Source organism: Macrotis lagotis, chromosome 1 (genome assembly GCF_037893015.1).
Source record: "Macrotis lagotis isolate mMagLag1 chromosome 1, bilby.v1.9.chrom.fasta, whole genome shotgun sequence".
NCBI classification, from domain to species: Eukaryota; Metazoa; Chordata; class Mammalia; order Peramelemorphia; family Peramelidae; genus Macrotis; species Macrotis lagotis.
The window spans coordinates 714,487,737-714,503,115 of record NC_133658.1 but is presented as its reverse complement, the minus strand read 5'-3'; the positions used below and the strand labels follow the sequence as shown (position 1 = coordinate 714,503,115).

The following is a 15,379-nucleotide window of genomic DNA, read 5'->3' as shown; positions in this document are numbered from 1 at the left end:
TCCTTCACCCCTAAAACAAACCACAACTCTATCTCCCCACTCCAGTTTCTCAGGCAATATTTTTGATGTCTGTGGCTGGGCACAGCTGTCCCTCTCTCTGACTTCCATCTCAAGGGCCATAGACCTTTGAAGATCAGTATTACTTATGGCTACAAGAGAGCAGGGGCCATGAAGAGCAATGCTAATTGAAATTCCAAGGGATCAAGGTCTACCTTGGCCCAGGAATATAGTGCTGAACCAGAAATCACTATACTTTCCCCCAGATCACACCACCTCGGGAGCCCTGAAAACTTCCAATTGAAACAGAACTAGTTCTGAAAAAAAGCGGTGCATTAAAGCATGAGACAGATCCCCTCAAGCCCACTGACACCCTGCACTACGGAAACATAGTCCAACTTTAACATAAAATTCAACATCAAGAAATAGAGTGGAAAAATAAGGAAGCAATTAAAACAACAACAATATCATTGAAAACTTAGATAAATATCTACTCTTTTGAAAGACAGTCAAAACATAAATTAAGAAGACAAGTCAAAAAATAATTAAAATCAAAGCCTCAAAGAAAAATGTGAAATGAACACAAGACTAATAATTCCTAGAATAGTTAAAAATGATTTTCAGAATCAAATGTATGTGGTAGTAGAAAAAATTAATAAAACCAATGAGAGTAAAGGGAAAAAAAAATTACAAAAGATAATAGTTTGGTAAAAGGGACAGAAAACTTTCTCCACTCAAAAGTAGAAAACAGCATCTTAAAATACAGAATTGGACAATTAGAAAAGCACAAAATCTCACTAAATAAAATAATTTCTTTAAAATTAGAATTGGGTAAGTGGAAGATTAAAAAATAGTCATAGTAATTCAGCATGACAATGTATAAAAAAGATTGGAGCTTTAAAGTATTGTGGTTAATTATTAAATAAACAAAATATGGGTATACATATGAATATAAATATGAATAATAAACACAAATATATATGTATGCATATATGTACATATACATATAAACCCATAAAATTAGGAAATTGATCATAGGCATTGATAATTTAGAACCAGAAATAAAAATCAGGATATGTTTTAATATTTTATAAATATGATAAGACTGCTAGGTAGGCAAAATTCAATAAGGAGATTTTTAATAAATATATAAATATAATAAATAAATTTTTAATTAAAATAAATCTTATTTTGTCATTTAAAATCTTATCTATATTTGTCTGTCTTCGTAATTTCAAATCAACATTTTAAAGTCAAATATTGTATTATCATTTTAAGTGAATCTTTCCCTTAATCCATCTTCATTAGTTTTATTTATTAGACTTATAAAATGGTTTTTCCCTTCTCCTTTCAGATTTGGCAGTGTGGTGGATCATTAGAAATTGTAACCTGTTCTCATGTGGGCCATGTGTTTCGCAAGGCAACCCCTTATACTTTTCCAGGGGGCACTGGTCATGTCATCAACAAGAATAATAGGAGACTTGCAGAAGTCTGGATGGATGAATTTAAAGATTTCTTCTACATCATATCCCCAGGTAAGTAATTATGACTATTTTCGTTTGGATTGTTTGCTTAGAATTCTACTCATAGACATTTTTCTTTGTTGGATCCCTTTATTTTGATAGAAGATAATCTAATAGGTATATTTGCTATAAAAATATTGAGAAACCTAACTTTTCCAAAGATCTTGATAGGATAATTTAAATCTAGTTAGTATATGAATTACACAATATAATAAATGCAGTAATATATGACTCAAATGGTTTATTTAATCAAAAACAAAGGTATAAGTCTTCCTACCAGTATCATGGAGAAGAGAAGGTCATAATGTAAAGTACTTTGAAAGATAAGTTATTAACAGGATTCAGTCTTATCTGGACATGTGGACACTAAAATTTTTAATTGATAGATGAGATCCCTAAGGGGAATCAATGTGCTTTTATTCCAGGGTTTGCATTCATTTTGTTTTAGCCTTGCAGATTACCTGTCATGAGATAACTATTTTCTTTTACTTAATGTATACAGAGCCAATAAGATTCATCCTGAGTAGAGATTGAGGAAAAAGAACCCTTGCATACAGATTATAGAGAGGAACAATGAGGACAATGTGCATGCAAAAGTTTAATTAGGAGATAGTTTCCCCCCCCCCCCCCCACATATTTTGATATTTCTTTTATGTCAGGAAACTATTGCTGAAAACCACTTCACACACAGATCTATTTCTTCCTGCAATAGAGACCCATTCCAGATATTCACACTATTTATTTTATTAAGAATATATAAAATTCACATTGAGATTGTGACATTTAAATAACCTTTTGAATTTCAAGCACTGAAATTTAAATCAAATCAGAGTAGAAATATTCAATTATAATAATAGTAGAAATACAAAAAGTAAGTGCTGTACATAATAATATGAAAGTTGGAATTTCAGTAAATAAATAATCAATTTTGATCTTACACCTTTGGGTCATATTCATTCCTGATAACAAATATTATTTTTAAAGTGAGTAAGAACTGAAATCAACCCTATTTTCCATTTGGGGCAAAAAAAAGGCAAATTCTCCAGAGCATTTTTCAAACAGTGGTCTGCATTGTAAAATGACAAACCTAATAGTTCAAGGATGAAAAAGAGAATATTGTATCTGGAACTAATGGCATTATGTTGCTCAAGAGGGAGTATGTGATGAAAAGTGTAGTTTTCACATCATAATAACTATTATTTGCAGAGTTACTGTTCTTATAAAATGGTCTTGTTTGTTTATTAACTAACTACTTCAGGAAACAAAAAAAAAATAACAAAACAAACAAGCATTTGGGGACTGTGCAGAAATTTTCTCCTGCCTTCCTGAAGACTGTATTACATATTCCAGAGTTAATCTGCATAATCACTTTATGTACTTGACTCAACTCTGACCACAAGTATGGGGCAGAGATACCTTGAGGGAAGAAGAATAGGATTAAATTCTCCACTTTGCTAACCAAAGCTTTCTATTTAAAATTGGCCCATTTAGTGTTAATGAAGTAATAAAACAAGGTGAGAGTTAACATGAGGTCCCTGAAATCTGAGAGTTGTCCATTTGTACTTTCTTAGGTTCAGTGTTGCTGTTTTGAGTAGGCAATTATGCCATTCATGGTTGAGTCCTCAACCATTATGATGTTATCTATTACCAGACATTTCAAAAGTAATGAAGTCAATTGCAAAGCACACAGCAATATAAATAATAAAAAAGAATTATCATCTCTATGCAGATGATTTTTAGATCTATTTATCTAGCTTTCATCTTTCCCTTGCCTTTCTGTTTCACATCTTCAGCTTCCTGTTGAAATCCATGATATAATGTCCAATAGAATTCTTAAATTTAGCATACCTAGAAATGTACTCATCATTTCCCTCACTCCCAACACCCAAACCCTCCACTATGTTTTGAACTAACTGAGAAGGATACCATCAATTTACCATTCACCCAGCATTGGAATCAAATGTTATTCCCAGTTCCTCTCTTCTTACACTTCTCACTCAATCCACTATTAAATTTCTTGTCAAGTCCTTTATACTATCATCTTAACTTCTGACCATGCACCAACTTAGTACAGACTCATTAACTCATTTTGGTACATTAACAGCCTCCTATTTGTTTTCTTCCAAGTATGTCCTCATTTAAGTCTATCCTAAATTCAGCTGCCAAATTGTTTTTTCCAAGTGACTGTCACTTTCTTATTTAATAAACTCCAGGGTTTTCACATTTCATCTGGAACCAAAAGCTCCCCTCTACAAACTCTCCAATCTATTAACTGTATATTTTATTGTCTCACCTAAGAGACTGTTTCTGGTCTTTTTGCCTTTTCAATGACTGTACCTTGTGCCTGGAGACCTCTGCCTTTTTCTTTTCTGACTTCTCTGCCTTACCTAAAATTTCACTTCCAACCTCCTCTTCATCAAGTAGACTTTCCAAGTTTTTGTCAATTTTAGTGCCTCCCCTGTGAAATTGTCTCTTAATTATCTGGTATGTATATATGTATGTATGTATGTGTATATATATATATACACCTTATTCAATGGGGTTTATTTTCATGTCTCCCTTATTAGAAGTAAGCTTCTTTGGTTGTGTGCTTGAAACTACACCAAATAGTTTCTATTAAGGGCAGCAATATTAACTGTTACTAGGACAACGGCTTTGCACTTAAAGTGACTGAATGAAACTAGTTTAATGATAATTATAGCTAATATTTCTATATTAATTCAAGTTCAACAAGCATTTTGCATATCTTCTCTCAATTGATCTTCACAGTAAAAATATGAGATACTTGCTATAATTCTCTCCACTTTACAAATGACAAAACTGAGCCTGAGAAATTTTAAATTCTTTAAAGTTTTAGTAAGCAAATAATTCAAATTCAGGTCTTTGTGACTGTCTAATATGCCATCTAGCTGACATTTGGTAAAAGGTTTTAACTTTTACAGCATTATATCCTTAAAAATTCTCATAATACCAACCACATGGCACATTATTTCAGCAATAATAAAAAATTGACTCTGGTATCATCAGTTATCATCATTAATATAGACTATAATTTATGTAACATCTACTGTCTGCTAGGAATTGTACCATGTTTTACAAATATTAAAATTAATTTGATCCTCACACTCATGGAAGATTAGTATTTCTATGATCCCCATTTTACAGTTGAGGAAACTAAGAGAGAGATTAACTAATCTGCTCTGGTTCATACAGTTAGAAAGTATCTAAGACCAGATGTGAACCAACCTCAAATGCTTCCTTTCTTCGATCTCAGTACTCTGCCATAAAATGAATATAGTACAATTGCTTTATTGTGATAATTATCATGAAATATTCATATTTCATCACATATAATAAAATATTTGTTATATAAACTCATTCATAAAATAAATGAAAAGTGATGTTATCCAAACACACCTGAGAACATTTTATCATAGTTCACCAAAATCATTTGGCAATGGGAATACACACACACACACACACACACACACACACACACACACACACACAAACACACATGGGCATATATATGTGTGTGTGTGTGTGTGTGTGTGTGTGTGTGTGTGTGTGTGTGTGTGTAGTCTGGGAATGCCATCAACTGTCATCAATCTATTTCATGTCAATAATTGTCATTATCTACTAGTATCAAATTCCTCTGCAAACTGAGGGACTTTTCCTAGACTTATCTGTCAATCTACTTTCCTGTTAATTTTCCTGAACTGTTGATCTGTTCTGTAACCTCCTTGAGTCCTACTTCTCTGCTTTTTCTTTCTACTTGTCTGCCACTTCCCTTCTTTCTTGGTTCAAAGATTAAGTTCTTAAAGACATGGCAATTTAATCCTTGTTCTCCCTTATTGGCACTTAAGCATTATGTGTGCTTATTCTCTTCAAGGCATAGTGAAGAGACAGACTCAATGGGGAATGCTAAGACTATACCCTAAGTATATGGAATATAATGTGTTTGAATTTGATTGTTTCCAGAAGACTCATTTTGTTTAATTTCCTCTGCTGTTTGAGGCTTTTAGTCTTTTCCAAAGATATGCAGTACTCCTAGGACTACTCCCAACTTAACAGTAAATTTGATTGAACAGAAATACAATGAATAAGAGGTTATACATATAATAATGCCATCATCTAACATGCTATTTTTAATTAAGGAGCTTAAAGCTAAATTTCCAATAAGGTCACTTTTTTACATGTGTAGTAATGCATATTCTTTTCTGGTTTTTGCTATTAATTTAGAGAATTGATTATGGTTTGTAAATAACTATGATTAAGGAGGCATGTCATAATAATATAATGCTGTATCATTATAGTCATTTTCATTTACAGTGCAGCTAAGTATCCTGAGCTGTTTCTGCCCTGTTTACCTTGGAAACATCAGGCAGGGACTCAGTAAAGTTTCTGGATGACTGTGTTGGCAGTTTAATTTTGGTCAGAGGACAATTAAGGCTTTGAAAATTTGACCCCTGTCTACTTTATTTCGATAATGATTTCTAATGATAACTTAAAAATAATTCAATTATTTTTCTGGGTAATTTTCTAAAGATCTACATACTAAAGCAATATCATTTCCCCTAAAATACTGCAGACTTTGAAAACAAAAGGCATTTTTTTTAAAAATTGGTAATTGTACTAATTCAATTTGAGACAGTATGATAGTGTTAGCAAATCCTGCGAATTCTGATGCATATAGGGACAGATCATCACAGAATGATCTCTATTACAGGTACAAAACTCTTTAGTCTCAGATAAGAGTTAAGAGAACAATAAAATTATAAGTGTAATTTGAAAACTAAGTATTTATCTAAAATGACAGATTTTATATGAATATAATCCATTTAATTAAAACAAACAGTTCCTGTCTATGTTATTGGAAATAACTGAACGCCTTCATGTTCCTCAAGATGCTTTTTCTGATGGGAAATAGTTTGTGCCATGGTTTGGGACTAAAGCAAACTGATAATATTGTTCAATAATTCTCTTTTTTTAGAAGATGTTTTATACTGAGTTTTACAATTTTTGCCCTAATCTTGCTTCCCTCCCCCCACCCCCACAGAAAGCAATCTGTTAGTCTTTACATTGTTTCTATACACATTTTTGTTGCCTTTGAGTGTAATTTCAAATTGCTCTCCACAAAAGCTGGATGAGTTCACAGCTCCACCAACAATGCATTAGTGTCCCAGATTTCCCACGTCCCTTCCAACATTGGTCATTGTCCTTTCTGGTCATGTTGGCCAGTCTGAGAGGTGGTACCTCAGAGATGCTTTAATTTACATCTCTTTAATAAGTAGTGATTTAGAGCAAATTTTCATGTTGTCATTTGAATTTTGAAATAGTAAATATATACTTACTGAAGTTGTCTCAGAAGTGTTAATATATGGATATATGTAAATATTATGTCTAATGGTCCTTGTAAAGCATGGAAATATAACTCAAATATTCCTAGGCTCATTTCAAAAGCATGGGTGTTGATGCTTCCAGTGCAAAGTGCAATAGTTCCCTGTGAACATGAAAGAATTTTTTTTCTCTAGAGATATGTTTTTGCTTGAGTTAACATGATTTTGTCTTACTATAAAATATAGTATATCTGAAATTAACATATATCTTTGAACTATAATGTTTTTATCTTTAGCACAGTTTTCTTATTAATAAATACATTTTTATCAGCAATATTCACACTGGGCATGTGAGTAGTTTGATAACCTGAGTAGCCTTACAATTATCACATATAATATATTACTAAGATATGAAGTATCCTTACAAATTTATCCTTTGTTATTCCCCAGGACACTAAGATTCAGGAATCCCAAAGATTCAGGAAGTTCTATTTGTTTTAGACCTCATCCCACTAGAAATACCTCCAGTCTTTACATTTAGTCACTTCAACCTAACATTCACTTAGGTCTCTTACTATAAGAGATTTAAAAAAATTCTATTTTTCTTAAATTAGAAAGCAAAGTGCATTATCGAAAATGTAGTCAATACAGGTAGGTTAAAATTCAGCAAGCACGGTCAAATCCCATTGGGAAATTTCTCCTTTCCTCACACCCATTTCCATGCTGGTGATCAAATGATTAATGTCATGAGTTTAGGGTAATCAATTCAAGATACCATCTCAGAACAAGTCTCAGTATACATAAAATGGTTGAATCCCTTTTCTTTTCAATGTTCTTCCTAGGATTCATTTTGAAAAACAAAACAAAACAAAACACAGCAAAACTCCTACTCTGCGTGCTTAGGAATGTTTCCATTCAGTCCATACTGGGCCTGAATCATCGATTGCTATGTTTCTTATATAAACTCCTACTAATTTTCTTTAAAGAGAGATATTACAATTAGATAAAACAATATTTATGATATAATTGATATTTTCAACAGATATATTTTTCCTTTATTGGGCTGACATTTTCCTCCACTCTATGTTTCTTAAGAATTAAGTCATAAAGATTCAGTCATGAAGAATGAAGTTTCCTTAGCATCTATAATGTTACAACAGGTCTTGTGCCTGGGAACTTGGGAGGGACCAGAGCTTTTACTAGATATAGTTGCATAAATACTTAGAGAATTAGTGAAAAATATTAAAGTAAATTTAGTTACCAAGACAAATAATATTTTGTCAAAACATTAAAAAGGACCAACAGAAAGGTTTATAATACTTATTCATTGAAAACAAAAAACAGAAAAGAATCTGTAATTCTGTATGATTCATATATATATTAGTTCAAATTATGATAGTGATATTCATTCTGATAATAAAATTGATTTTTCAAGGTTTTTTATTTTGTCTATGAATTCTAGTAAATAAATGCCAAAAGCACTAAGTGTAAATAGTGTACAAATATAACTCCTAAATTTATCTGTACATTTTGTCCTTAATAAATTAGAGGTGATTATTCCAGCTATAAGTGATAATGCATTCATTCTCAATAAATCAATGGATTTATAATTAGAAAGGACTCTAGAGATCATTACCCACTCTGCCCATGCTACAAAAAGAAAACTGGGGTCCAAATGCATGAGATATTTGTTCAAAATCAAATAAATCATAAATAGCATAATCAATACCTCTAAATCCAAGGGTTCCTTCTACTACGTTATAATGCTTCAGAGATGGTCAGTTGATTCTACAAGAATTCTGACTTCTATAGCTACTGAAATTTTGTTTTATATTTATACAGAAGAGAATGTGATAAAGCCTATAAAATGCAGGTCTTATACCAAAGACATGTACAAAATAGTTATCATCATTGAATAGCTCATATTCTAATATTTCCATTATAATATTTAGCCCATTTCCACTTGTCCAATACTATTAAAATAAAATAAAAACAAAACTTCTCTAATATTCTAATAGTCATTTCATGAGTATTTATTAGGGAGACTTTTGTCACAAACTTTCTCTAATTCATAATTTTGTCTAGAAACCTCCTTAAATAAACAAATATTATCTGTAACAACATGTCATTCATCATATAATAAATAATCTCTGGTAGTCATGAAGTTAGGATGTCTTTTCTATATAGAATAATACAAAACAATTAGGGTAACATGAGTTTGAAAATATCAAAAAAAGTGAATGCAAATATCTTTTTTTAGCACATTGGAAGGAAAGGCACATTTATTAAGTTCCAAGCATGAACCAATATGGTGCTAGGTTTTGGTTTTTTTTACAAATTATTATTGAATTCAAACCTCATAACAACCCTGAGAGGTAGACGATATTTAAATCCATATTTTGTAGTTGAGAAAACAGAGATGAATACAGATTCAATGATTTCCCAAGTTCAGAGCCAATAAGCTCAAGAATGAATTGGAATTCAAGTCTTCCAGGCTAGACTTTGAGCTCTATCTACTTTATCTTCCAGTTGCCTCACAGTACAAGAAATGAAACAAATTCAAATATGGAAAGACTAGAAATCTATGTTTATTCTTAAAAAATCATAATTCCCCAAGTACATGAAAGTATATTTTGTTTCATTTTTCTTTGAAATGCATTTTCACTATAGTGACAGATGAAATAATGCATAAAAGACAGTACCTTTGACTAAGATGATTTATAAAGTACATTTTTAATTTTATGAAATAAAGAGAGGGAATTAAGATTCTCAGTATCTAGGAGCAATGATAAATTGTATTAGATAGATGGTAAAATATTTCAGTTTGTTGGAATAAATTATCTAATGAATTTAAAATGACAATATCAAACTGCTAAACTTATGTTTTTGAAAAATTGCTATTATCAAATATCTTCTATGTGATAGTTTTGAAAATAATTGCTCTTATAATCTTTTGGGGTATTTTCTTGGTATAGTACTTCTTTAGCTCTGGGGAAATAAGTTGAAAAGTTAATTTCTATTGTTTAATTTTAGATAATTTTTGTCATTTCAGGAATTATATTTCATTTGGAATAAAAATAATTATATACTTTAATGACTCACTTACTAAGGAAGTTGTTCATCTTCCTCATTTTGCCACAGCCTTTACAGAGTGTTAACCAGATCTTCTCTATGAGATACTTCTAGCATTGAATCATCACAGCTGCATGAACTGACCCCACAGACCTCAAATATGAATTACCTTTTCTAATTACTCAATCTTCTTACAGGCAGTAATTTCTGTAAATTAACCTTATTATTTAGAGATAATATGCTTCCATTGGGTAAATCTCCCCTATGAAGAATGTTGTGACATTAACTTTTTTATTGGATTGTGAGAGGTTATTTCTCATTGCATATGAAAAATTCAGACTGCATAAAGGTAAAGAAGATGACAGAATAGCATAATTGAAAGGGACCTCAAAGGTCAGCTAGTTGAATCTGCATGTGATCATGAATACTTTTTACAATATTACCCAAAACTAGTTTTATAACCTTCATTTTAATACCTCTAATGGAGAGATTTTCACTCCCATTCCAAGCAATCTTTTCAACTTCAGGATAACTTGGAGTTAGGGTATTTTATATATCAAGCCAAAATCTTTCTCTGAGATTTTTTTCCCCCAGAGTTTATAGATCTACCCTCCAGGATTTATAGAAGGAAATCTAATGCCCCTCCTGAATATTAGTTCTTCAATAACTTTAGGTACTATATTGACCCTCCAGCCATTCTCTTTTCCAAAATAAATGTCTTTATTTTGTACATGATAAAATCAGTGTGTTTTATAGAATTATCACAATGTCCTTCACAGTCCTGTTCATTCCTCTTTCCTTATCAATAACCTTTCTAAAATGTAGTGCCTAGAATTCTACCTGTTTGAGGAAGCTTGAGGTGACCTTATCTGTATTGGATTCCATGATTCTACTATTCATTCACTAATTAAATGTTTTTAGAGGAACTACTATCTACTCATGTTCCACATATATTATACATGTGAAACTTATGTATGTATGTAAATATGATTAATTTAACAGATTTTTGAACTTTTTAAGACTCCATTAAATTTTCCTTATTAAAATTTTACCGTGTATTAACTAACCTCAGATTTAAATTATGTGTTAACTTATCAAATATCCTTTCTTCAAAAGCACTAATAAAAACATTAAATAACAAGAGGAAGGTACCTGAATCATCCTACTAACAAATTTTCTCCATGCTGACATTCATTGGGATTCTTAAGATCTTGTTCTCAAAGTCTTTTAAGTTGTATTGTTACCTAATTCACATTTATCTATTTTCTCACTGATGATTACAATCAAATTTCCAAAAGATTATTTTATTGAACTAAAAAAAGAGTAACTAAATTCACATGAACAAAAGGTCAAAAATATCAGGGAATTAAATTTAAAAACACAAAGGGAAGAAGTCTAGCCATATCAGACCTAAAATTATATTGTAAAACCTCAATCAACAAAACTTTTTTAGACAGGCTAAGAAATACTGTGGTAGATCAAAAGAAGAACAAATAGGTGCAAAAGAAACAGTAATACGTGATTATGGTAATCTGCCATTTGATAAACCTAGAGATTCCAGTTTCAGGGATAAAAATTCACTCTGATAAAAACTGCTGGGAATTCTGGAAGATATGACAGAAACTAGATATAGATCAACATCTCACACCCTATACCAAGATAAGGTGGAAATGCGTATAAAATTTAAAAGATGATATTATAAGTCATTTAGGAGAACAAAGAATAGTTTATCTGTAAGATCTATGGAAAGGGTAGTAGTTTATTACCAAAGAAGAGATAGAGAACCTTATAAAAATCAAATTGAATAATTTTGATTACATTAAATTGAAAAAGTTTTACATAAACAAAACCAGTGTTACCAAGATTAGAAGGAAAATTTGAAAACAATTTTTACAACTAGCATTTCTGACAAAGGACTCTTCGCTGAAATAGATGGAGAACTTAGTCAAATTTATAAGAAAACATATCATTCCCCAGTTGATAAATGGTCATAGGTTATCAAAGACAAAGCTCAGATGGAGAAACTAAAGCTAATAGATTCAAATGTAAAATCTAAATCATTATTGATTAGAGACATGCAAATTAAAATAGCATGGAGGTACCAATTCACACCCATCAGATTGATCAATATGATTAAAAAGTAAAATGAGGCACAGCTAGGTGAAAAAAGCACTGGCCTTGGAGTCAGAAGAACATGAGTTCAAATCTGTTCTCAGACACTTAATTATTGCCTAGCTGTGTGACCTTGGGCAAGTCACTTAATCCCACTGCCTTAAATAAATACAAACAATTTTTTTTTAAAAAAAGAAAATGAACAATGTTGGAGGGAATGTGGGAAAACTGGGACACTAATGCATTTGGGCGGATTTGTAAATTGATTCAACCTTTCTAGAAAGTATTTGTAATTAGATCCACAGGCCAATAAAACTGTGCTTCCCTTTTAATCCAGCAATACCATTATTTAGGTCTGTATTCCAAAGAGATGAGGAAAAAGAATAAAAAAAACACACTTATGCAGAAACATTCATAGCAGCTTATTTCATGGTGGTAAAGAATTGGAAATTCAGGGAATGCCCAGCAATGGGGGAATGGCTGAGAAAATTGTAGTATAGTAGTATGATGGAACACTATTGTTCTATAAGAAATAATGGGGGATGGACTTCCAGCCAAGATGGCAGAGAGAAGACAGTCACTGTGATAGCGCTCTCTCTTTCCCCTCAGAAATATCATGAGAGGGGGCACCTTGGTGGCGCAGTAGATAGAGCAGTGGCTTTGGAGTCAGGAGTACCTGAGTTCAAATGCGGCCTCAGACACTTAATAATTACCTAACTGTGTGGCCTTGGGCAAGCCACTTAACCCCATTGCCCTGCAAAAACTAAAAAAAAAAAAATATTAATAACAATAACATGAGAGAAACCTCTTAATAAACATTCGATCAACAAAACCCAGAAAGAGAAACTAGGAGAAGATTACCTACCAAGAAGGTTTTTCTCAGGGGACCATGGGTGAACAGGAAGACAAGAGCAGAGGATCAACACTGAGGATGGCAGTTGGAGGAGGCCAGAGGGTCAGTCTGAGCTGTGGAGACTTCAGTGAGTTGCAGGTGCGAGATTCAGTTTTAGCTGCAGTGTCTCTGGCAAGGCAGAGAAGAGCTACAGGAGGGTGAGTTCCAGCACAGTCTCAGAACACAACTGGAGAACAACCAGCTGGACCAGGGACCTGAGCTCTGTACTTTCAGAAGAACCCTTTGCCCAGAACAAACAATAAACAACCCGCCTCCCTCCACCCCCTCAGGGCTTCAGAGCTCCCTCAACATAAAGAGATTAACTCCTTCCCCCAGGGCACAGGCCAGTTTTCAAGGTCAACTCAGACCCTGCTGGTGAGGACTTCACTCCAGAGACAGCAACCAGCATCCCCAACTGACTGACCCCTGGAATTACTAAACCAAGTGAACAAAGCCTCTAGGATCCTCAAAGACAAACCTCTGAGAGCCAGCTCCCCCCTCCCCCAACACAAGATGAAAAAAGACCAGAGGAAAGGGGGGGGGGGGCCCTATGGAGAAACTCTTAGAAAAGACAGATCTTAACACAGGGAGATCTAGCACTGCTGAGGAGCCTATGAATTAATTGGTCTCCAGCCCAGCAAGACTTCCTTGAAGAAATCAGGAAGGCCTTTAAAAATCAAATGGAGGAGCATCAAGGTGGTGCAGTGGATAGAGCACTGGTCCTGGAGTCAGGAGTACCTGAGTTCAAATGTGGCCTCAGACACTTAATAATTACCTTAGCTGTGTGGCCTTGGGCAAACCACTTAACACCATTGCCTTGCAAAAAAAAAAATCAATTGGAAAAATTGGGAAAAGAAACTCAAGAGAAAATCAACACATTGCAAGAGAAAATTAATATCTAACAACAAGAAAACATATCCTTGGAAAAAAACAATCAGAGAAATACAAAATGAGAATAACTCTCTCAGGTCTTCAATTGGAAAATGCAAAAAGAAACTGATTCTCTCAAATCCTCAATTGGGCAAATGCAAAAAGGAAATGTTTCTCTCAAAACTACATTTGGGCAAATAGAATAGTCCTTCAAAAATAGAATGGACCAACTGGAAAAGGAGTTACAAAAGATAAAAGAAGAAAAATCTCCTCCAAAAAAAAAAAGAATGGAACTAGCAGAAACTAATGACTTCATGAGACAAGACTTAAAAAAACCAACACAGCAAAAAAATAGAAAAAAATGTAAAATACCTCATCAGGAAAACCACTGAGCTTGAGAATTGATTGAGAAGGGAGAATCTGACGATTACTGGTCTTCCTGAGAACATTGAAGAGAAAAAAAGCCTGGACTTAATACTACAAGATTTAGTGATGGAAAATTGCTCTGATATACTGGAACCAGAGGGCAAAATAGCTATTGAAAGAATACATTAATCCCCTCCATAAAGACATCCTAAAATGAAAACACCAAGTAATGTTGTGGCCAAATTTCAGGACTATCAGATAAAAGAAAAAATCCTTCAAGCAGTCAGAAAGAAAAAAAAAATTAAATACCAAGGAGCCACAGTAAGGATTACAAAGGATATGGCTGAAGCAACATTAAAGAATTGAAGGGCATGGAAAGAGATATTCCAAAGAGCAAGGGAGCTTGGACTGCAGCCAAGAATTCACTACCTGGCAAAACTGAGCCTTCTCTTCCAGGGAAAAAGACAGACAATTAATAAAATGAGAGACTTCCAAGATTGCAAAATGAAAAGATCAGAGCTACATAGAAAATTTGGACATCAAACAGGAGGCTCAAGAGACACATGAAAAGGTTAAAAAAATGTTATACAATAAGATGAAACTGGCTATATACCCACTTGGGAGAAAGGGTTTCATAACTCTTGAGAATTGTAACTCTATTAGAGAGAAAATATACATAGAAAGAAGTGATGGACGCTTATAACTTTTCTGTGACTCTGATAGAATGATTTAAAAACAATACCTCCTTAAAAACAGGGGTCAGTAAGGAGAAAGGGGGTTGGAGGGAAACTGAATGGGGTAAATCTCATTACAAGAAGAGGTACAAAAGACCTATTGTAATTGAGGGGAGGAAGGGGAGAGGTGAGAACCACCTGAATTTCATCTCATCAGACTTGGGTTAAAGTTAATTTAGACACACTTAATCAAGTTAAGAAACTTATCAAACCTTTCAAGCATTAAAAGGGAGAAACTGGAGGGGGGGAATGGGGTGGGGGAGAAAAGGGGGGAAGTAACAGAAGGAAGGGAAGAAGGGGAAAGGGGAAAGGGAGAAAAAGGGGAAGGGTCGATTTAAGAGGGCAAACAAACTGAAGGTGATGGCATTCAGAAAGAAAACACTGGGGAATATGGGAAAAGGGCAAAAAGGGGAAAAATACAAACAGAAGAAAGACAGCATGAAGGGCAATAAAGAGTTAGTAATAATAACTTTG

The 15,379-nt window shown here is 33.2% G+C and overlaps 1 protein-coding gene across 1 annotated transcript in view; it reads left to right on the top strand.

Moving 5' to 3' along the window:
• GALNT13 (polypeptide N-acetylgalactosaminyltransferase 13) overlaps positions 1–15,379 on the top strand; it is an 870,176-nt gene that overhangs the window by 561,424 nt on the left and 293,373 nt on the right. The gene's annotated exons all lie outside the window — the stretch shown is intronic.